Source organism: Glycine soja, chromosome 2 (assembly GCF_004193775.1).
Source record: "Glycine soja cultivar W05 chromosome 2, ASM419377v2, whole genome shotgun sequence".
Classification (NCBI taxonomy): Eukaryota; Viridiplantae; Streptophyta; class Magnoliopsida; order Fabales; family Fabaceae; genus Glycine; species Glycine soja.
Window position 1 is genome coordinate 37,176,614 of NC_041003.1, and position 23,706 is coordinate 37,200,319.

A 23,706-nucleotide genomic window follows, 5' to 3' on the forward strand; every position below is an offset into this window, starting at 1 on the left:
ATTTTAAAAAATATTTTACAAAAATTATGATTATAATTTACTAACTTAACTTTACCTCTTCTAATATCTAAACAAATGTTTGTTAGCATGTTAGCAGACATCATACACAATTTGTTAACTTACATTCACTTATTTTTTTTAAAAAAAAATGTTAACAAGCTACATCTTCAATTAATTTATTATTTTAATATTATTGTAGTTATAACGTGCTAAGTTACTATTGCTAAAAAAACAAATGCAGGAAAATTATAACAATTTTAATTAAAAAAAAAAACAGGGAGAACTATATAACTTTGAAAATAAGAAAAATGAAAAATTATAATATTTAAAATTTTATTATAAAATAAAATTATAATTAATTGAAGAAACTATTTATACTTTTAAGAATAAAAAATTATAAAAAGACAAAAAAATGAAACTTAAAACTTAAAAGAGATTAAAAAATTTCTTTTCTTTTCATCCTATCCTTTTCTTTTATAGTCCAATCAAATTTCGAAGTCAAAAGTTTTTTTTCTATAAAATAAGAATAAATTGATTAATTTTGAATCTTAAAAAAAAATAGTAGTAACTAAGTAATTGTTGACACTACAAACTCAAATAGAACTTCGTGAGCCAAAGAGAATAATATCATTTCATTGATAATCAAAGTTTCAATACATGGAGGAATAAATAAAAAAAATGGTGACTAGAATACAATCTTGACGTCCTTGTAAGAAAGTACGCAACATGATCTTGTTTGCCTCCGAATAAAATGCATAATAACGTTTTGTAGAAAAGTGAGATTTTTCCCTACGTGTGGCGATGATATAGAACCAAACTTAGTCATGTTTATTTGTAGCAAAAGAGAGCTGAAAATGAGTGAAATAGACAGTAAAACGAAGTGGAGCCCATATTCTAACATTCTTTTAATTAAAAACTTCATCTCAATTCACTTTTATTTCATTTCACTCTACCAAACACTCTAGCTTCATCTCAATTCACTTTTATTTCATTTCACTCTACCAAACACTCTAGCCATGCATCAGTGGTAAGTTATCAGTAGAAATGTTGTCAGCAACTTGTTTGCAGTCCGTTTCACACTATTAGAAAATATGCTTTTTACATTGATTATTTATGATTTTCAACATCGGTTTTTGAATCGATGTTGAAAGTATCGGCGCTGATAGTATTATCGTTAACATCGATTTTTTAAAAACCGATGTTAACGTAAAATTACCAACATCGGTTATATAAATAACAGATGTTGCTAATATGAATTACACCCAAAAAATGTATATTAATGTTGAAAGTTAACATCGGTTTTTACAAAAAACCGATGTTAACGAATGTGTTAGTGTTGACAGTTAACATCGGTTTTCTGTAAAAAAAAACCGATATTAACGAATGTGTTACTATTGACAGTTAACATCGGTTTTTTGTCAAAAACTGATGTTAACGAATTTGTTAATGTTGATAGTTAACATCGGTTGTTTGTAAAAAATCGATGTTAACGAATGTGTTACTATTGACTGTTAACATCGGTTTTTTCAAAAAACCAATGTTAACAAATGTGCTACTATTGACAGTTAACATCGATTTTCTGTAAAAAAAAACTGATGTTAACGAATGTGTTATTATTGACAATTAACATCGGTTTTCTGTAAAAAAATCGATGTTAACGAATGTGTTCCTATTGACAGTTAACATCGGTTTTTTATAAAAAAAAAAAAACCAATGTTAACGAATGTGTTACTATTGACAATTAACATCGGTTGCTTTCAGGAATTTTTTTTTAAAATAATGTCTCTGTTTTTACAAAAAAAACCAAAATTTAACCTGTAAATTTAAAATCAGACCACACAGCACACAACATATATCATTTGCATTCTGTTTTCAAATAGGTTTTAGCAAAAAACTAGCTATCAACAAAGATTATTCAATATTAAGATGAAACAACAATTATAAAAAATGTAATGCAAAGTATGTAAACTAATTAAGTAACCTAAAGTTACATAGTTGCCTAACATCCTATGTTTGATTTCTAACTTTTAGATAATATTGTGCCCACTAGATGTGAAGCGTCTTGAATCTCTCTACTTCCAATGGTCTAACTTCATTAAAATATTGCATGATCAAATAAAAAAATAAATTAATAATGTAATAACAATTATAAGAAAACCAGCTTTGTTTCAAATAAACAATTACCGTCTCTCAATTATTCCTGAAAGATCCTAAGATTATCGTGGACATCCAGTGCATCACGTAGTAGCCACATTCAGTGATTCCTTTTTGTCTATTACACTAAATACATAATGAAATTTGGATATTAATTAAATGTTAACTACAATTAGTGTACACACACATAAAATATATATAAATATAACTTTTATTTAAATCACTTACCTTAACAACAATCCACCTAGCAGCAGCCTTGGATTTCGGTTGTGGAGCATCATCAAGTCCTTTCAAAGCACTAGTGTTGAATATGAGGAACATTAAAATATTGATGTTGAGTTATGCCAATGAAAATGTATTGAAAACAATATGAGGTGGTTGCCATGCCAACATTGCTTAGGCATGGAATGAAAATATTGTTTTATTACTATATGTATATATACTTGCAACGTGAATCTGGGAGATATTTTTAACTAATTGATATACAAGGAACAAAAGTTGTCAATTTCCTAATGCTTGTGTGTGTGCCTTGTGGTTACGTTTCTATGGTGTGCATGTCAAGGTGCTTCCCATCCAGCTTTGTACGATTTTATTATTATTAATAAAAAGAGACCCACCATCGCCATGGATAGTGCTTGGTTTAGTAAATGCTATAAATTAATTCCATGTACATGCGCCATGCCATATCAAAATGTGAATAAATAAATAAATATAAATGGTCCATTTAGGTGTGTTTGATTTACACAAGAGAATCAGAGAAGAAAAATAAAATACAAGATAAACTTTTAGATCAAAATAAAATATAAAAGATATAAATCTCATAGTACCATTTTTTTAATATATTATTTTCTTCCTCACAGAGTCAATAAAATCAGCATAAAAATGCAAACCCTAACTTGAGGCATTTTTCTCATAGAGTCTATAGAAAAATCATCATTCGCCATATATAAATATCAATGATGAACCTACATAATCCTCAAGTAGCAGAATGGAGACTCACCTACACTAGCAATCCATCCAGAGAAGTCTAAAGGTGCCAAAGCCTCCAAAACCAGCAAAAGAGTTTTTATATCCTGTTCGATCCTAAAGATAAAAGAAAAAAAACTAAAGTTAAATATAAGTTGGATCTATTTTATAGAAGAAAAAAAATAAATTAAGTAAAATGGCGCTGTGTTCACAAAACCAGCACTTTACCACTTTGTGGCGCAGTGTTCTTCGTGGCGCTGTGTTCTTTGCTTTTGGGAATTTTGAGTTCACAAAAATGCACTTTACCACTCACACACTGAAAAATAAAGCTCACACACTGAAAAACAACCTCGTTTTGACTTTTTTTATTGGATTCAAAGAAACTTGCGGGAAACACATTTCCCATTTTTAAAAAAGAAATTATTTTTTTATATACTTTAAATAAATTATAGATTAAGTTATTAATGACATTTTAATTTAATCAATATATATAATTTAATAAAAAATAAATAATACAAACATATTTAAGAGTTAAATTATATTTTTGGTTAAATATATAATTTTTAATTTTATTATAATTATTATTATAACTATAATTATTTATTTAACTATTGAAATAATTCATTTATATTTTAATAATTATAAAAAAAATGAAATAATTACATAATTATGTAATTAATAATTAAATATAATATATAATAATAAAATTATATATAACCACATTATTAATAATTATAAACATATATGTAGCAAGACGGGTAGGGGAGTGGGATGGAGAGTAATATACCCGCATATGCTTTCCCAAGTGGGAGGAAATCAAATCTAAGCTTAACAACACACCGTGACAGTGGCATATTATGGTGGATACGTACACATTCACTAAGAGTAATTTTATTTTCATCTCTATTTGTTGTGTCAAGCTTATCTTTTAAGCATAGCAAGTATGAGAATATTCACTCTACTCAACTCGATGCTTGTGCATGTTGTGCGGTACATCGTTGCTGGCGCTGGCATTGATGAGTGTTGGTTTTGATTATAATTTTGGAGCCTCGAGTGAAGAGCAGAGAGCCACTTGCTACCTTGCTTCTTCTCATGGTACTCCATAAATCGATTGCCTCAATACCACGATACAACAGAAATGGAAATCATTCCATTTCATTGGGGACTTTGATGGCATAATTTTGTGCACCATCATCATTAACGATTCACAATTTGTGTTAGGATTAAATTTACGTGCCTTTAGTTGTGGATTTGTGGTATAATTCTTGTATTTGATTGTCAATATTTGAAATGAAATGTTATAATTGATGTACTTTTCTAAATCTAAAAACATATTTTCCTTTGGAGAATTTGCTTCCCAGAATCCTCTTAATTAGCCTTGTCCTGACCAAGCAGATGATGTGCGAAGGGGATTTGCAGCGAGACTTGTTGCGATGGGAGGAACTAAGCACACAAAAGCATCTAAATTATTCATTTATTATTTGTGCATGTGAATGACATGATTTGGAAGTAAGTGTGTAAACTGTGGAGGAATAATTGCTAATTGAAAAATCAACAGTTGAGATTCTTAATGGCTTAAAGGGGTCAAATAAACTAAAACTAATATTTTAAATAACACTTTAAACATTAAAAAAATATTATTTAAAATATTTAAAAAACCAAAAATAAAACAAACACATTTTAAAAAATTAAAACAAAAAAATAAAATATTAAATTGCAGGAATCCATGTATTTTGTATTTAAGCCCTTTTATTTTTGGAGGGAGTCAATTTCTAATCTAATTAAATTCCAAAAAAAATGGTAATTTTATAGTCTTGTGCGTCAGTGAATAAATATGTATTATATAATTATTACCACATATCTTAATAAACAGTATTTGACTTTAATTTTGCAGAAAAATAAAACCGTAATAGGAGACTTCTCAAAATATTAATTACGCTAACGCTGACTCCGTAGAAAAAAATTAATTTTTTATTTTTATAATAATTAAATAAATATATATTAATAAAAGATTTTAATTTTTTTATGATATAATTATTTTTACCAACATTCTATAAAAATTCTATAAAAGTTAAATTCTATTATTAAAAACAGTTTTTTTATATTTTCAAATTAACTAATATCAAATAATTTATATAAATGTGTATTATATTTAAATGATAATCATGAAATAATAAAATTAAAATTACAAAATTCATTTTAAAAATTTAGTTTAATTTTTAAATTCTTACTTTTTGAATTTATTATTGTTTATTAATTTTTTTTATTTTTTAATTAAAATATAATTAATAACGCAATATATGCTTTTTTAAAAATATATAAATAATTACAAAAAAGTTTATATTAACATCGGTTTTTCAAAAAACCGATGTTAACATTTCATACGTTAACATCAGTTTTTCAAAAACCGATGTTAACATCATTAGTTAACATCGGTTTTTTAAAAACCGATGTTAACGTATATGCATTAACATCGGTTTTCCAAAAAATCGATGTTAACATATCATACGTTAACATCGGTTTTCCAAAAACCGATGTTAACATCATTAGTTAACATCGGTTTTTTGGAAAAACCGATGTTAAGAAGGATACTTTATTTACAAATATGTCACCGCGTTTAACTTAACATCGGTTTTGGACAAAACCAATGTTAATAAGCCGATGTTAAAACTGTTTTTTGTAGTAGTATCAATAACAACATCATGCAAATTCAAGCTTTGAATCCTTGAAACAGCATCCAGTAGAACCATGGCTTCAGCTTTTACCGCAAGAGATTTACAAGTATAGCAGCAAGTTTTCGCACACAGCACCAAAATAGAACTAGTTAGTTCAAATTGTGATTTAATAACCCATTGGCATAATTTTTATTTGAGTGAAATACCGTATCAAATATGCATACATGTAATTTAAGTTCTTAATTATGACAATGTTCACCAAAATCACCCACATAAATTTGTGAGACCCATGTAAATATGAATTAGTAATAGAGTGCGTTAGAGGTAGAATTAACAAAAAAAATAGTGGTTAGTTGTTGAAGTTGATCAAAGGGGAAAAAAAGAGAGGAGGAATTGGTTTGGTCTTTTCCAATAAAGCTCAGTTTGATGGCTTTTTGAGAAGTCTTTTTTACAATAACATCAGGTTGTGAGCTTTAAGAAAAGCCTAATAAATTTGATGGATCAGTCGCGTCTACTAATAAATAAAATTACCTTAATATTAGTATTTAATATATAATATTAAATTATTATTTTAAAAAATATTATGTTTCTGACTTAAGCTGATCATTTTAATAACTATAAAATATTATATATATATATATATATATATATATATATATATATATATATATATATATATATATCTTTTGTGCTGTTAGCTTAGTGCGATAGCTAGGTCCCTTAACTTACAGACCTATTTGTTTGCTTAGTGATAAGTATGTAAATCTATTAATCCTTTTTTGTGATATGTCTATTAATCCATAAGTTTATTGGTTTATCTAATAAAAGATTCATTAGTCTATTTAAATCCTAAATATTAAGCTAAAAATTTAAGTATGTAAATCTATTAATCCGTTTTTGTGATATGTCTATTAATCCATAAGGTTATTGGTTTATCTAATAAAAGATTCATTAGTCTATTTAAATCCTAAATATTAAGCTAAAAATTTAATCACTCCAAACTCTTGTGTGTGTCCATATTTTATAATAAGAAAATAAAAATTGTTGTTTTTTTATACACTTTCTAGTTATTGTTGGACAAGTGATCTCAATAACTTAAGAGGGAGGTGAATTAAATTTCAAAATTTTTTACTAACAAACTTTTAACCTCCTTCTAAATGATATGCTTAGAATGTAGAAGAAGAAGTAACAGTCAATTTAATAATGTTCTTTTTAAACATGCAAGACAAAATTGATTGCAATAACATAAATGAGATAAGGGAAGAGAGAAATGCAAACTTGATTTATACTGGTTCGGCCACTTCCCGTGTCTACGTCCAGCCCTCAAGCAACCCACTTGAGATTTTCTACTACCTCTATAAATCCTTTACAGACTTTGAATACACCTTGGGATCTCTCACCCTTGTGTTCAAGATTCTCCAAGAGACAACCAGTCTCTTGATTACAATTCTCTCAATCTAAGAGACAATCAATCTCTTGATTACAACTGAGTTTCTGAGATTAAAAGAAAGACTTCTCTCCTTTACAATAGATGATACAGATTGAAGATCCTAGAGGAATTTCTCTCTTTTAGAGATGATAATACAATTTGAAGTTCCTAGATGAACTCTCAATAGATTTACAAGTGTTTGCCCAAGAGTTATTGAAAGAGCATTTGGAAATAAAGTTCTCTTAGAATATTTCTCTCTTGCTTTTCGAAGTCAGACACACATATATATAGGTCCTTCGTGCCTTTTCAAAATGGTTTGAAGAGATGTGTCTTTTTAAAAAGTTTTTTTTGAAATTCTTCACTAGTAATCGATTACAAGTTTCTGGTAATCGATTACACAATTATATTTTGAAGGGTTATAACTTTTCAAATTGAATTTCAAGAGTTCCGTTGCTGGTAATCGATTACACATCAATGGTAATCAATTACAGCTTTTAAATTCAAATTTCAAAACCCTTCTAAAAGCTTATTTTTCAAAATTATCTTCTGGTAATCGATTACACTGCTTGGTAATCGATTACCAGAACCTTGATCTCTTGGAAATACTTTGTTTTGAGGCAAAAGCTTGATCTTGAATTAATCTGTCTTCTGGTAATCGATTACACTGCCTAGTAATCGATTACCAGAGCCTTAATCTCTTGGAAACAGTTTGTTTTGAGGCAAAAGCTTGATCTTGAATTAATCTTGAAGCAATGCTTGTTTGTTGAAACAACCTTGTATTAATCTTGAAGTAATGCTTGACCTTTGAATGTTTGTTGAAGTAACCTTGAAAGCAACATCGTTTGATTATTCTTTGACATCATCAAAATCATGTATTCATACATTCACATTCTCCCCCTTTTTGATGATGACAATCATTATCAAACATATTATTTTTGACATCATCAAAACCTGCATGATTCACATTCTCTCACTTTTTTTTTATGATGACAACCATTTGTAAGTTAGGAGTAAAAGCAAAAGAATATCTATCTGTATAGTTTACTCCCCCTTGATTTTGCAATGATTGCTTATATGAAATAGTTAAAGATTTCATAGATTTCATATATAAAAAGCTGTCTCATAAACCCTTACTATCTTATCTTCTATCTATCTTTCCCCCTTTGTCAATATCAAAAACAAATCATGAGCAGAGAGGAGAAAAGCATTCAGCAATTTATAACGAATTAAAAGAGTAGAGAATGTCATATTGTTCAAGTATCATTTCATGGCCTAAAAGAAAATGTTACCGCTTGTTGGAATATATGCGAATCAAATGATATCAAAAGGTCTTTATCACATAATTGATGAATACTTAATAAACTATGCTTAAGATCATCAATAAGTAAAGCATTTTCTATTGAGGTAGAGGGATTCATACCTATTTTTCCAACTCCAACAATTTTACCTTTGTTTGTTGTCTCCATAGATCACATATTCATTATCTTTGGGAAAAATATGAATAAACTTTGATGCATCTCCCACCATATGTTTGGAGTAACCCCTATCAATGTGCCAACTTTGCTTCAAGGAGTTCATCATTCACATAATCATATTTTGATTTTGGTACCCAAATTTTCTTGGGTCCTTGTATGTTAGTTTTGAGTAAGGATCCTTTTGGAACCCATACCATTTTTTCAATGGTACTACCATTCTTTCTAATATAACATGTTGATGCACAATGATCATTCTTACCATAGTAAAAGCATGCTAACAAGGGAGAACTAGCCTTTTGAGTGGAGGCAAAGAAATTTTTATCCATCTTTTGTTGATTTTCTGGATTATATCCTAATCCAACTTCATCAAAAACACATCTTTGTTTGCCAAATATAATATCTAAATTATTTTTACCAAGAGTAAATTTGGCAAGAGCAATTTTTAAATCTTCAATTTCTTCTTTGAATTTATCACAATATTCATATGAATGAGATGCTTTTATTGTTTTCTTGTATTAAGCATTTTGTAGAAAATTGATTTTTATCTACTGATTTAAAAATTTAACTTTAGATTTAAGATTTTCTAACTCTAAATTTAATTTCAAAATTTCCTTTTCTAAACTTGAAATAGTTTTCTTAGAATATGAAACTAATTTGACAAGTTTGACAGATTCTTTATGCAAATCATTGAATGCATCTTGAAGTTCATAAAAAAAATAGATAAGTCATAGTTAGAAGATATTACTTCTTCTCCGCTTTCATAGTCTTTCGCTATGAGACCCAAATTTATGATTTCATTTTCTGAATCACTTGAAGAATCCAAGTCATTATCTTTCCAAGTAATGCATGCTTTCTTTTCTTTGAAATTCTTCTTGTTGGATTTTTCCATTCTTCTTTTAAAGACAGGACAATTGAATTTCATGTGTCCAGGTTGATCGCATTCATAGCATTTTGGGGCTAAAGAGGAATCTTATCCTTTCTTCTTTGGATTGATGTTTGATTTCCTTTGATTTCTTTTGTTTCTCAAAAATTTATTGAATCTCTTCATAAAAAATCTGAAATCATCATCTTCTTCTATTTCATTCAAGTCCTCTTTGTCACTTTCTTCTTGAATAGAAGATGACAAGGCTCTGAGTGCTATTCCTTTTCTCTTTTTATCATTCTCTTCATGTTGATGGAGTCTCATAAGTTCCATTTCATATTCTTGAAGTTTTTCAAAGATAGTAACAAGAGACATATTAGTGAGATCTCTTGATTCTGTAATTGCTGTTACTTTTGATTGTCATTGTCTGCTTAAACATCTCAACACTTTTGGTTGACATCATCAAAACCTACATGATTCACAATTATATATATGTTTATATATCTATCTCTATATAATAAAGGTCTAGACTCCATTATAAATATTCAAAATATATAAAAGTACATTCATAACACGAACACTAAGGCATAAATAGAGATGCAGTAAATTGTTAATGATCCACTACAAATAATCTATCTCTGACCTAGCTGTGATTCTGTCAATTTATTGTACAAGGTTAAGGTTGTTTAAGAGAACTTTGAGAAAATGAGTAAATGATCATACGGATGCGTGACATATATAATATATATTTATTAATACTACATATGTAATATATGATCACATATGATACAAGTAAATTGAGTATAGAGGAAAGGCTAAAATAGAAATTCCGTTATGTTGTGGCTAGGAATTAATAGTGGTCAATACAAAATAGGTGTGGAAAGAGAGGGTGTGGACAAAAACAAACGCTGTCCAAAAAGGACTCGTTTGGTTTGGTGGATCCTGACGATAAGCTGTGTAGCATTGTTCGATCAACGACACCTCGCCACGTAATACTCCAAATGTCCATTTCATCCCTATAGAGGATTATTGCACTCATAATCTCCACGATTAAGGACTATATACTTACACTTGTTCCAATCCAATTATTCCTAATTCACAATTTTATTTTTGCATCTGAATCGTACGTATCTCTTTGGTTTATTAATTCTATATTAAACCATATACTACTTTAGAGCTAAGTTGAATTTCTAATAAAAAAAAATGTCATTGTATTATTTTAATGTCGATCATCAAGGAATAATGATCACAAACTCTTGAAGTTAATAATGCATTATGAGGATAAGGCAACCAGTTTCATTAGAATCGTAATAAATTAATTACGACTACATTAGTCTTTGAATTTGTAGTACCTTGTTAGAAGTACTATTATTTTTGGAGGTTCTTCTTCAGGTGTCCTGCTTGTATGTATATATAAGATTAATCAGTCGTAAAAAAAAAAAAAAAAAAATTCTAACTAGCAATAATTATAAAAAAATACTCAAATTATTTTAGAGTATGTCTTTCGAACCTATACTAGGTCTAATAGAATCCAAAGTCCTAGTCTAATTCATAGAGATAAAATGTCATAGGTCCCACTTATATACCTTAATTAATGTCCGAGCTATTTCCACATTGTTATCAAGACCAATGTCAAATTAAATGTTAGAAAGTCAAAATTTATACTTTTACATGAGCAAATTTGGCATCACAAGTCATAAATATATGCAAGTTTTGAACCTACTAAGATAATTAGCCCACTAGTGAAATATTTGAATAATTTACATAAAATCTCAAGTTCAAATCTTATTGTAATCTTTGTATACTGAAAAAGATCAGTCTGATTCAAGTCTCTTTACATTAGCACATATATAGGTTCCGGTTAGTTTACATCATTCGCTTATAACAGATAACTTCATAAGTGAAAATATTGATAACAACCTTAATTTATCTTAACTAGCATATAGTAGCTAGCATATAGTGTTTTTTTTTTCATTATCTTATAATATTTTTTAATATACTAAAGTAGCATTTCACCTTTTATTACATATGTAACATCCTAAAATTTTAATATAATATTTTAATATAATAATTGTTATTAGTTTTAGTTTAAAAATTATTAATATAAGAATTTTTTGAATTAAAATAATTATGATAATATATATATATATATATATATATATATATATATATATATATATATATATATATATATATGAAATGCATTATGATACATTAAATATTGTTGAAATAATTGAACAACAAATTATTTTTGTTTAAATTATTTTATTTAAAATTGATCCAGTTAAATATTTATTTTATCAATAAAAAAATTAGTTTCTTCATATAAGATTATTGAGATTATTTTACAATTATAAAAGAAAGAGTGATAGCTTCTTATCCTAATTAAAAGGATTAAAAAATTACTATTGTAAACATAATTATTATAGAAATAATATAAGATTGCATATTTAGTTTGGATACGATATTTGTTATATTTGAATTTGTGATCACTAAGAAGATTTAAATTTATCATATTTTATCTTAATATATCTTGAAAGAAAATAAAATATTAGATCATATTAATAATTAGATAAATCTAGATAAAAGAGTAAGAAAAAAAAATAAAGAAAGATTTGATTAGTCAAATCTATTGAGAATATATATTGTGATCTAATCTTAAATTACATACTATTGTACTTATATAAGGATAGATAATTTTATTTTTCTTAAATTTTACAGTCTTTCTCGAAAAATAGAAAACTAGTAGATCATATAGAATTGAAAAGAAAAAAAAACAAAAAGAATCTTGTTGACCCATTAAATGGAGAAGAGAAATAATAAGTGAAAAACACGTGAATTACTATGTGTTTTAAGAGGTGAGTAAAACAATTTTCTTTTTCTAAACTTATGGTATAGATCTTTGGAAACATGTCTTTTTGAGTTTACCGATCATAAATCAATAAAATTGATGCATTGATCCTTAGGTGAATTAATCCTTGTGATGACGGCAAAATTCAGGTTTTGTAGTATTCTTGCTGAAATTATTTAAGTGTTTGATATAATCATACCAACATATAACTTTTACTATTTGTGGGGTTTAATTTAGTTTTACAATAAAGAGTATTGCAATGTACAAATCTTCACTGATTGCATATTAAATGTTGGAATTTATTTGAAAATTTATGAATCAACTTGTTTGAGTTTTGTATTTATATATATATATATATATATATCAACTAAAATATATTTTGATACATGTGTGTGTTTTATTTCATAGTTAATTATTAATTGACTCATGATGTTATAATTTGGGGTATGAATTTGTGAGTTATTAGTGTTATTGAAATTAGAGTATTTATTTGATTGATGGGTTGTAATTATGTGTGAATTGTTCATTATCTTCTGGGAAGTGGTGACAGTGTTTATTTTATTTTTGAGAATTGAATATGCATGAGATATTTTCATCTCCATCTAGGATGGGGAAGAGATATGAGATACACCCATCTAGTATGAGAATGAGATAATAGATACTTTCATTAGGAATGAGAAAGAAATTGTGGATAGCTTATAGACCTTTTAAAGAATATGTGATCCACACCAGTTCTGAGAATCAAAGGGTTGAGTCTAGTGATTATGAGAACTACTGAGTTGTGTCGTGATTTTTGTTTGTTTGTTCAAGAATTGAATGCATTGGAGTGTTGATAGTTATTTACTGGAGTGTTATTTCGTTGTGTGAATAATTTGTGGTTGTTTATATGTATGTATATACTATTTTTAATTTAATTTTACTGATGTCATGGTTGGATTTTATATTATTTGCAAACTCTCTTAGAACTTATTTTACTCACTGAGATTATTATCTTATTAAAAGTGTTATTTTCAGAGTTTGAGGAAGAAATTTTTACGATAGGAGAAAATTGAAGACTTAGTTTATCATTGGTTAAATTTTGTAGATATCTATATTTGAGAATAAAGTGACTTATTTATGTAAAAACTCATTTATTTATAATATTAGAAGTATTTTGAACCATTAAAATTTTTAAATTCTTATTTTGTGATGTTTTATAATATATTTTTACTATAGATTGTTATTGTAACGAAGGGCTTTACAGCATAACTCTTAATTATGCACCTTAATGACCGAACTATTTCTACATTGTTATTAAGACAATGCCAAACTAAACGTTAGAAAGTCAAAACTCGAACTTTCCCATAAACAAATTAAATTTTTGGCGTCAGGTCACAAATATATGCAAATCTTGAACCTATTAAGGTTAGTCTAGTGGTGAAAGATTTGAATAATTTACACAAAGTCTCAAATTCAAATCTCATTGTGGTCATTGTACATTAAAAAAAAATAAGTCTAAGAGATTCAAGTCTCTTTACATTAGCACATAGGTTCCGACAAGTTTATAGCATTTTCTTATAACAGATAACTTATACTTTGATATATTTCTTTTACCAAAATAAAAATATTGATAACAACCATGATCTCACTAGCATATAGTGTTGTTTTCATTATCTTTTAATGTTTTTTTGATATACTAAAGTAGCATTTTAGATTTTATTATTAATATCTCATTTGTTTGTTTGAGCCAAATATATCACTATAAGAAATAATTCTGTTTGAGTTGAGTAAAATTATTAATATCATATTTTTGCATTTACATTTTAATTAGTTTCTTGTACTATTCTCACAAATTAAAAAAATCCTAACCCCTAATATCTCATAAAAAAAAATCCTACCTCCTACGTTGAAAGTGATCAATCAACGGTTTGAAGTTATCATTAAGCAAAGAATATATAAAAAACTTTGAAAATTAAATAAATATAACTCAATATAAAGAAACATTAGTGCATTTAGAGAATTTATGAAGTTTGAGAAAACTAGCTTAGGATGAATCATGCTACATTGCTATGGGAAATCATAATTGTTCAAAGGAGTGGTGTGATACAGAGATTAAGATTAGTTTGTTTCACAAATTCCTACAATTAATTTATAATTCATTAAATTCATATAGTTAAGGTTAATTTTGTTTCTCTGTAAAAAAATAAAAAGGTTAATTTGTTTCATTAACTCCTACATAAACATGTCTTTCTATATCATTTTATATAGTTCAACTCCTAACGTACCGTTACCAAACAAAAATTAAATCAACTAGTTAGCTTATATGTTATAAACTCATTCACTACCATTTATAAGCTATCCATTGTCGACTAACTTATCTACTATACGCTATTTTTTGCTAAGTTGATATCAACCATAATCAATACTTAAAAAGTTGTGTTTTATAACATAGCCATAATTTTAATCTTTGAAAAATTGAATTAACTTCCCATAATTAATAGAAAAGGTTATATTACCTATCGCAATTCTCTTATTTACCAAGATTTCTGTTTTATACAAAATAATTAATAGGAATAAAGAAATCAAAGATCAAAGAGGAGACCACACATAATGAGATACTATGCCCATGCCATGACTCTCTCTCTCTCTCTCTCTCTCCAGTCGCCAGAAAGGGGCGGTGCCCTGAGTGGGAGGGAAAGCCATACAAGAACGACATGATGTTGACTTACAAAAAGTGTCATCGTGAGTGATAAGGGACTGCTTACAACACTCCAATCGTGTCCACTCACTCACTGCATTTAAGTACCAAATCATTATTCTTATTATTATTAAGAGAAATAATTATCTAAATAAAAGTTAAAATAAAATATTATTATTATTATTAGTTTAGGTATAAAAAGAAACATTATTAATTTATACGCTTATTCAACAACAAATCACAATGCAGACAATTTTATAATAATAATTTTAATAGTGATATTAATTATAATTTTAGTAAATTATCTTTTTTCAAAAATAAAATATTAGTAATAACAAAAAATTGCATCGTGACGCCATGCTTTTGCCACGTGTGCCGCCAAAGATCAAAATGTGTGGATAACTCAGATCGTCACTAAAGCATGCAAAAGCCACCACCGAAAATTCTGACACATGGCCATAATTTTCTAATTTTGTTTCCACGTGGAACCTCTTATTAATATCACCTTTGTTTTTTTCCTATCATTCACCCTTTTAGGTTTTGAGCCTCTCCTACCACCTTTGTTTCCCTTGTTCCAGAAGTCCAAAACATGACAAGAAGATATGCAAAAAGTTTAAACTAATCCCAACAACAATAAGAAAAAAGAGTGAGGAAAGGTAACATACCCTGCAGAAAATCAATGTATTAGACTAAATGTGTGCACTTGCATGAAATTTGTTAGAAATTTTCTACTATTAGTTGGACTTATATTTATTACTTTCTATTCAAAAGATAAATGAAGTGATCATAATTTTTAAGTCTATAATATTTCTTAAATCATGGAGGACCATGATAGCTTCAGAATTTATCACGAAAGTGATGTTTGTATACCAGGCTTGCATTTAAAAAAACTATTTATTAAACCGAAAATATAATTAGAAAAAAAAAGGTTTAACATATGACATATTTTGTTTGTAAATCTCCGGGGTACTAGCAATTTGTGGAAGGGAGCATTCGTAGGAGGACTGAGTGTATAAAAAGCTGATGTTTTAATTGTCGCAACATTCTGCTATGTTTTGGTTGTGGACATGTATTACTTGTATTCAATTTCCAATTTAATGATATTTTTTTGGTTTATTAAGGACATGTATTTCTTGTATTCAATTTCCAATTTAATGATACTTTTTGGTTTATTAAAAAGGCAACTATACAGTTGTTTCTAGTGTCAATCTTTTTTATTTTGGGTTATATATATAACATGATTAGGATAAATTAATACAAGACTATAGGACTTCAAAATGATATTTCAATTTAGGATTTGATTGAAATGTGTGGTAGTACATTTAAGAGAATAAAATATAGGGTGTGTTTGGAAATCATTTCAACGGTGTTGGAGAATTTCACTTTTCAAGGCAAAGAAAAGGAAAGGAAATGTTGAATTGGTGTTCGTTGTCTCTAACTGGGAATACAAACACACATGGTTATAATTATTAACAAAGTGTTAAGGTCGAGATGATAATATATATTACAAGACTGTAGGATATATGTAGATGATACAATTTGTTTTAATTAAGCAACAACAATCTATCGTTCAAGGCACCCAACTCCCAACTGTTCTATGAAGTCTCGAAGAATATTCTGATGCACCAGCTGAACAAGGATTTGGAAGTGGAACACTGAAGAACCCAGCCACAACCTACAAGAAAAAGCATAAATCCAGAACCAAATTAAAGCATGAACAAGACACCCTACTCAAAAGGAAACAAAGAATCTTCAGGCTTCACAAGATTCACAAGATAGATATGATGAATTTTAATGGACACAGAAGTTGAGATATGGTCAAATCATTTGGCACAAATTGCCAGGATTTCATTCACCATCCTACCCAAATCTTTATACAAACAGATACAGTTGAAAAAAACAGCAAATTAAGGAATACTGATAGAAAATAAGAACCTTTGAACGAAAAGACCCCAAATTAAAGACTATGGTTAGCATAAATTGTTGAAGGAAAATAATATGAAGAAAGCAGTATACATTCCCTGTTGAGGTATAAGTACAATATGATAGTGAAACAAAGGATCAAGTGGTGAAAACCTGTTCTGATTACAATCCGATCACCAGATAAATCAAAATCATGAATAGAATGATAACACAAACTAGCACATCCATAGTTTGTATTGTAGGGTACTTTATTAAAAGACTTCTTCGATTAAAAGATTCAAGCAAAGAAATTGTTCTTCACTCAATTAACAAATTTTCACAACTCTACTTGAATGATATTAGGTCATTTCCAACGGAGGGTTCTTTCTGGGTTTCTTCATTTGTAAAAACAGTTTCTTGAAGAAACTTTCCACTGGAGACTGTCTTCATGGCGAAACGGATTCCTTCAGAATAAGAAGCGCTTCTTATATAAGAAATAGGTGCTTAATATTAAAACATTAATTTGGATTCACAACAAAAGACAATCCCATCTCATAATGGAATCACAAATAAATTTATTTTCTGAAATTTCACAAAAAAAATTGTATTTTTAACCAAACAAAATTGAATAACCCGCATATCTTGAATACAAACCAACAAAGCAATCACATCTCAAAATACAAACCAGATTCCCCAGATTGAGGGGCAACGATGGTGGTTGCATGAGGGAGGGGCTGCGATGGTGGTTGCGTGAGGGAGGGGCTGCGACGATGGTGCATGGAGCGATGGTGGCACGATGACTGACCGTTTGTCCATGATGACCGGCGCAACGAAGACGTGTGACGGGAGATCGAGCAGAGGAAAAAAAGAGAAATGTGAGGGGAGATTGAGTAGAGGAAAAGAATAGAAGGATGGGTTCTGGTGTGGTGTGAGAAGGATGGGTTCTGGTGTGGGAAAGGCTCTAGTGTGGGGAAGGCTGAATTTTTTTTTTTTTTTACCGTTACAACATATGACTGTTGATAGTCTGAAAAAAAAATGTACACTATGAATTGTCATGTCTTATGACCGTTGTGATGCAGGATTTTTTTTTTTACTGTTATGATAATAACCAGTATAAATATGGGTCCAATTCCTATCATTTTGCAACTCATTTTTGAACTGTTAATTTTTTTTTTTCTCTTATCAAGCCTCAATCTTGTTTATTCTATTTGAAATGAATCTCAATCAGTTTAATTATCAGAGGCACTACTATTATATGCCAAACCAATCATCTCCTAACAGTGAAAATTCTCAAAATCCACAATATTGTACGTATCCATCACCCCCAGCCAACTCCAACATGAGGTATAGGCCTTCTTCATCCAATGTTGAACCCTCTAAAACAATGAAATGGAATCACCAATCGATCTAGAAAGTATTTGACTAAATGAGAGAGAAGAAAATTCAAATTAGAAAAAGAACCGTAAAGCATTCTCAGTGAAAGAGGACACAATTCTCATCTATTCGTGACTCAATGTCTCAAAGGATTCAATTATAAGAGTCGATCAATCATTAACCCAATAATAGGCAAGATTCAAGGAAGCGTACAATAACGACGAAGAGCGCTGGGAGTTTACAGAAAAGGAGGTCACTCAATTGAAATCTCAATGGAATTGAATCAACCCTCTAGTTCAAAAGTTTAGCAATTGCTACAAACAAGCAGTTACTCATAGGAGAAGTAGGAGTTTAGAGAAAGACGTCATGGCTGATGCACATATGATATACTCACAAGACAGGGTAAAAAATTCAAATTGAACATGCCTAGTTGTTGAAAGATGAACCAAGATTCGAAGCAGAATTTATGGGAGAGTCTTCAAAGAGATCTAAAGTTTCTGTCTCAAGTGGTTACTTACCATCTTCTAGCCTAGGGACACCCATTGAAGTTGAAGAATATGACATGGCATCAATGTCTCGTCCAATAGGACAAAAAGCAGCAAAAAGGAAGAACAAAGGAAAAGGAGATGCAAGCGCTTCTAACAATTTCGATCTATCGGCCATAGAAAGTGTAATGAAGGAAAAAAATGTCAACACCGCAAAACTTATTGAGTTAAAGGAGTCACAGGAAAAGCGTCTGCAGGAACAGGAGAAGCATTTAGAGTATGGAATTCTCTAAATGGTCTCTATTGTGGTTAGAAGGCTTGAAAGCGGCACAATGGTGTTGTGGTTCAATGGCAGAGAGGATTTGAAGGTGGCTCAATGACACAATTCCATTTGGGTTGAGTCTTTTTAAGTAGAGTTCCTTTCTTGATGAATGTTGTGTTTTGATATTGGAGTGATAGCAATTTCAGCAAACCAATTCAGAAACAAATGCATATCAATCATCCAGTCAACACAACCAAGATATATTCATGCAACTACGAAAAAGATATTTCAAAACACTAGAGGATATACCTGTTCTGAAAATCTGATAGAGCTCGAGCACAGGAACTACTTTACTGTTGCCAATTTTTGAAGTTCCTTTTACACTTTCTTCCTCTTCCTAATATGCTTGGCAAGTAAAACACTTTTTCCACCTTATCTAGTGCATTGTCGACCATCCCTCTGCCTCTTGTATTCCAGAAGATACTAAATTAACCTTGTGGGCTAAAGTTTTCTTTGGTTTTAGTAACAGGAAATTATACTACCAATACAAAATATTGCATAAAAGCAGATCAGACTATAACTAAATTAGGTGATGAATGAGATCGGTAGAGGGATGAAGAGTTGTTCTCAAAGGAATCCCAGCAAGAAATCCAAGTCTTTTTTCATCTATAACTAAATTAGGTGATGATGCAGTGAGTGCCAAAAGTAAATTTGTTCCATATAATCAATACTGCAACCTTATATTGCCAATAGAACATGAGATAGTTTAGTGGCCCAATGCTCTTGTTTCATCCTATTATATGTCTAATTACCAACATTAGACAGGTCCTCTATCTTAGCATATATACAAATACAACCTGTTATAATTTGAAAGAAATTAAACCTTAAATTTTTCATATTTAGACTCTTCCATTGCCCAAATGCCTCTTCCATGCATATGAAGTCAATCAAACCATTGCTTTAAACAACCAACTTTTCCTCATCCATTTCAGGGATTACGACATCTTCCCTCATCATAGAAGCATAATTCTTATCAACTGGTGCCCCAGCCTGGGCAAATAGCTCAACCACTGCAGGCAGCATACCATAGTACCTTTTCAACTCATTTACCAAAGGCTTCCTATGTTGATCATCTCGGATGTGATAGACATATACTGGAGGTGCCAAATCATCAATTGTTGCCCCCTACCATGCACGTTGCCCATCCCTTATCTGGTGTTTGAAAGCTTGACAATTTCGTACTCTATGACCTTTGGGTCCCACTTGCACCTCTGGATAATATCCACAAGTTTGGACAGCATACTTCCCCATAAGTTTTGAAGCTCCTCCACGCATTTTTTCCCAGGCTTTCATGCCTCGAACAGCAGTAGCTGCACAAATGCATTCACATAGTCAGCACAGTTAACAAAGGAAAGAATGTGTGTGTTTTCATAAACCTTGGATATCGTCAGATTGCATTGCCATAGAATTTGTGTTTACATCCATTAACCAAAACCCATGTGCTTCTATATCTTCGCCAAGAGAAATTTCTTTTGGAAATCTTTTCTCAAAATCAATAATCCTACCAGCAACAGTGTAAACAGGGGAAGGACCTTCTCCTGGTAGGGTACTCAGGTATATTAATACCTGCTTGGACACACAATTCAACAATTGCTGGAATTCGGTCCACTTCAAGCATTTCATTGTGTGAAACAGCCCTCCCTATTCTATCATACAGATGAAATGAATCTACAAGTGGCAGAACATGTTCAACACCAACTTTGGCCCAACTATGTTCTTTGCTTGATGGGCTTCCTCTAACATCGCATGTTCTAATTTTATGTGGTGCATGACCAACATGAACTTCTCCACATAAGCTGCAAAGCATCCAAAGCTTAAAAAATTATGCATATAAAGAAAAGCCCAAGTTACGAGACATGTTTACATTATTCATTTCAAATAGATCCTGTTCAGTTTTTGCATTAAGAAACCATTTAAAACCCACAATGAAAAATCATATTCAATCACTTACTTGACAAGTTAAAAGTACAAGTTCATTCCAAAAATACAAGATAACAAATAGAAAGAAAAGACTTTTGATAGAAAGTCAGATCTGAATCAGATATCATAGTTGAATAGAAGATCTACAGGCAACATGCTAAAAGCTTGAACAACCACAATGAAGAATACTGGAGTTATGGTGTGACCTGCATGTATAAATAGCAGTGTAGTTGACAAGTGTTGAAACACTAGATATTAGTTCACATCTGGCAGCATATACTTCATGAGCAATAGGAATTAAATGATCAACCAATAAACCATTTTCAGGAGGTTGTAATGTATTCTCATGTACCTTTTGCCTCTCCTTTTTCTTCAGTCTAGCTTGACGCTTAAGATCATTAAAACTTGTCACAGGTGGTTTCCTCTCAGACTTGTTGAGCTTTCTTGGCAGCTCATTACAAGTCGACATGTGTATTTATACCTCCGAGCTGCACAACATGAACTTGCATAACTCTCTCAAGGAGACTACCAATAGTTTGAACATGTCTTGGCAGCATCACTGCTCATGAGAAGAAGGATACCTACACTGAAAGATATTCACAGACAAATTCATGTACAGTATACAGAAACTGAATTTTTTTTGTATTTATTTATTTTCTGTTCTTATATGTAGTAATATCCAAATTCTATATGTAAAAAAAAAAAAAACACATCGGCATTATGATTTAATGTTTTGTGTGTTGGCTTTCCAACAAAACAAAAGGTTCTCAAATCCAAAATATACAACTGAAGATATACATAGAACATAATCATGATTGCAGCCAGGAAACAAACATCAAACAAAGAAAAATGAGCTTCGACTTGTAAATACATGCATATAACCCAGTATTATCAACTGCGGATTGCAGAAAGTGGCGGAAAGCCAATGATCTGCCATATCATATAGCGGATAGCGTCACGGACAAATAGCAAAAGTCCCATAGCAGTTGAAAACTTGAAACATCAAACATGATATATATCAATTATATATGTACAACGAATTAAGTTGTATGCAAATGAAAATAAAATAGGTAAATATTGAGATATTAGCTCAAAAGTTCAATTGGCTGGAGACTCGCCAAAGATGACAAGAGGATGCAGGACGCTTTCTGTACCCACGACACCCATAGCGACCGCAATAGTTGACGAAGTGGTGATTGCGAATTCAAGAAATTCGGCAATGCAGTAGCACTTGGCAGCTATTTAACAACATTATATAACCTAGTCAAATAAGCTCCAGCACTAGCCTAAATCATGATAGTTAGTATTGTACAATTCACGATACGTATCACAGGATTCGATACGATTCCAGCTGCTACCGATACGAATCGGAGGTTGTCTCGTTTTTGTTCCTGAATCGTGCTTGAATCTCTGTATCAGGGATGAATCGCGATTTCCAGACGAATCGCGTGATTCTTCACCGGCGGCTGGACTCGCGATTCTTCACCCTGCAAAGACTCATCGGAGAGTAGAATCGCTGGATCGTGAAGACGAGTGTGTATCCGCGTCGCTATTTTCTCAACCGTGGCAGGGAGTCAAGGTAGTTTCAGATTTAGGGTTCCTGTGGGAGGAGATGACTGATGTTTGATGTTTGGGCTTGTGGGTCTTAGACAAATTGGGCTCATGTGATTTTTAGGGGTTGTTGCTATTGGCCCCAATAGCATTGTTATTAGCCCCACTCACATTTTTAAATTTCCAAAACGACCCTTTCCCACATTGTACAAAAGAATCATACTTTCGTTGTATAAGTGGGGACAAAAACAAATTACACAATGAACTATGATTCGGTTGTCCAATGTACGATAAAATCATTCTTTTGTTGTACAAGTGGGGGTGCAAAAAAAAATTGCACAACATAAGTATGATTCTGTTGTACACTTGCAATGAAATTACACTTTCGTTGTTCAGTTTTTTTCACACCCCCACAATGAAACGGAAACACAATTCTATTTTATTGAAAATTAAAATGGAATCATAATTTTGTTGACCACCTTTGCGACACCCAACCCAAACAGCACCTTTGTCCTCCGCTTCACCTCGACGTTGGCACGTCACTGTGTGGGGGAATCCTATGATATCCACAACCTTCTTCCATCATAAAAAAGGAGAAGCACTGCAATTGTCGTCACCTTTAACTCATTGACCGCGGTGGTGTTTGGACGTGTAGGGGTGGTTGGGTTCAGATATGACTAGGGTTGTTGGGTTTAGATCTAGGCGGGATAGCGTGTGCATGGTGAGGTGGTGATGTGGTGAGGAGGTTAGGTGCAAATATAGCCAATGTAGGGGTGTGCACAATGCTTTTGGTATTTGGTGAGTGGTGGTGGTGTGCAGCGTGGAGGAGACGGGGTAGGACAGTCACATGAGGCAAGGTGGTCAATAGTGATGATGGTTGCACAATTCAAATCTAGGTTAGAAGAAAGTGAAGGGAAGAGGAAAGGGTGAAATGGTATTTTTCTTATTATTATACGGGCCAATAGCAGTAAGGTTGGGCCAATATCAATTTCTGTGATTTTTAAACAAAGTAACCCTCCCTTGTGTGTCTTTTTAAAACATAATAAGGATTCATATCTTTTTA

General features: G+C 30.6%; 1 long non-coding RNA gene across 3 annotated transcripts; it reads right to left on the bottom strand.

Moving 5' to 3' along the window:
* Positions 1 to 16,458: 16,458 nt before the first annotated feature.
* On the bottom strand, positions 16,459 to 22,714 carry LOC114393232. 3 transcript variants are annotated; one of them, XR_003662502.1, is made up of 3 exons: positions 21,445 to 22,713; positions 19,422 to 21,298; positions 16,459 to 16,764 (listed from the first exon to the last, which is right to left on the bottom strand). It is a non-coding gene; the product is annotated as an uncharacterized LOC114393232 (long non-coding RNA). The 3 variants fall into 3 exon arrangements; XR_003662497.1 differs by having other exon boundaries at positions 19,422 to 20,968; positions 21,445 to 22,709; XR_003662495.1 differs by having other exon boundaries at positions 19,422 to 22,714.
* Between the last annotated feature and the right edge of the window lie 992 nt (positions 22,715 to 23,706).